This window comes from Pelobates fuscus, chromosome 2 (genome assembly GCF_036172605.1).
Source record: "Pelobates fuscus isolate aPelFus1 chromosome 2, aPelFus1.pri, whole genome shotgun sequence".
NCBI classification, from domain to species: Eukaryota; Metazoa; Chordata; class Amphibia; order Anura; family Pelobatidae; genus Pelobates; species Pelobates fuscus.
Window position 1 is genome coordinate 27331899 of NC_086318.1, and position 2163 is coordinate 27334061.

General features: G+C 39.9%; 1 non-coding gene across 1 annotated transcript; it reads left to right on the plus strand.

The window, feature by feature from the left end:
* The first annotated feature begins 1443 nt into the window (after positions 1-1443).
* On the plus strand, positions 1444-1517 carry TRNAN-GUU (transfer RNA asparagine (anticodon GUU)). The gene has a single exon. It is a non-coding gene; the product is annotated as a tRNA-Asn (tRNA).
* Positions 1518-2163: the final 646 nt, after the last annotated feature.

The window sequence follows — 2163 nt, forward strand, 5'->3', positions numbered from 1 at the left end:
GAGACAAAAATCCCTCAACTCTGTGGACATCAAGAGCTGTCTCTGTGGCGCAATCGGTTAGCGCGTTCGGCTGTTAACCGAAAGGTTGGTGGTTCAAGCCCACCCAGGGACGTGAGTTCACTGTGTACAAGATGACACGGTCGCAGTAGCTTTTTATCTAAGAAGTTGAAAATAAGCCTGTAGTAATCAAACTGAAAAACAGTGCTGATTAACCCAAGTAGAGATGCTTCTCAAAACCATGTCTAAAGGGTGAGGCAAACACTTTTCTGTGACAATGGTTTCAATTTGAAACGTCACCACAAACTTTTTGAGAAGTGAGCGGGAACACTACCCATTGGAAATTGGGATCGGTCAAAGAAAAGATTAGAAGGACACTGCTTGTATCCTTTGTCCTCGGGGACATGTCTTGAATTGTTTCAAACACATATCATCCTGCATAAGCTTGTAAGTTCAAACCCACTCCAGGACCGTGCATTTTCAATATGGGAGGGGCCAAGCACGTGTTAGCCAAGAAGCCAAAAGCACAAAATTCCACATTTTTCCCACAAAAAAACAACAAAAAACATGGAACCCAGAGCAATATTGGACAAACGTTAAAAACAGTGGAAGACAGCATGAGTTGTTGTTATTTTTTTCAATGAAAATGTTTTGAAATTTGACCATTCAAGCAAACATGTGAAATCATGAGACAATGCAATTTTACTTGAAGCTTAGAGTCCACATACAAGCAATTAACTTTAAAACATGACAGCATCAATCTTATGATCAAGTGACAGGCACCAAAAGTTTAGTGTTTCAACCCCACTCTAGAATGATTCATTCCAAACATGAAACGGGCAAAGCATACACAGACCAAAAAGAAAAGAGTGAAAAAGGTAAAAAATGTGAAATAATCTTTACCTTTCCTGCGAAAAACCCTTACATGCACACCCCAACTGCAGATTGAAGAGAAAAATAAATAAATCATTAAATACGTCAAAAGAGGACAAAAGAAGATTTCCATGAAAACAGTCTAAAATCTGTTTAATCACAAAGACATGTTGAAAGAGTGGAAAAATGCAAAATCTCTTGAAACTAGCCAACGACCACCCTTTGACTCAAAACCAAGAAAAGCTGAGATAAGAATGGTAAGAAAAGAAAGAGAATGGAAAACACAAAAGAGCAAATTTCTCTCAAAAATGGGTTTGAAATTTGACTGCCAGTTAAATCTCAAAGATTAAACAAAACCCAAGCAAAACAGTTTAGCAGAGGATGGTTTCGATCCATCGACCTCTGGGTTATGGGCCCAGCACGCTTCCGCTGCGCCACTCTGCTGATGCTTAAAATGTAGTCATCCTCACAGCTGTCTCTACTTCTTACCGGAAGCAGTGTTAAAGTGGGAACTGTATAAGTGGGGAGATATCGAGAGACAAAAATCCCTCAACTCTGTGGACATCAAGAGCTGTCTCTGTGGCGCAATCGGTTAGCGCGTTCGGCTGTTAACCGAAAGGTTGGTGGTTCAAACCCACCCAGGGACGTGAGTTTACTGTGTACAAGATGACACGGTCGCAGTAGCTTTTTCTCTAAGAAGTTGAAAATAAGCCTGTAGTAATCAAACTGAAAAACAGTGCTGATTAAACCAAGTAGAGATGCTTCTCAAAACCATGTCTAAAGGGTGAGGCAAACACTCTTTCTGTGACAATGGTTTCAATTTGAAACGTCACCACAAACTTTTTGAGAAGTGAGCGGGAACACTACCCATTGGAAATTGGGATCGGTCAAAGAAAAGATTAGAAGGACACTGCTTGTATCCTTTGTCCTCGGGGACATGTCTTGAATTGTTTCAAACACATATCATCCTGCATAAGCTTGTAAGTTCAAACCCACTCCAGGACCGTGCATTTTCAATATGGGAGGGGCCAAGCACGTGTTAGCCAAGAAGCCAAAAGCACAAAATTCCACATTTTTCCCACAAAAAAACAACAAAAACATGGAACCCAGAGCAATATTGGACAAACGTTAAAAGCAGTGGAAGACAGCATGAGTTGTTGTTATTTTTTTCAATGAAAATGTTTTGAAATTTGACCATTCAAGCAAACATGTGAAATCATGAGACAATGCAATTTTACTTGAAGCTTAGAGTCCACATACAAGCAATTAACTTTAAAACATGACAGCATCAAT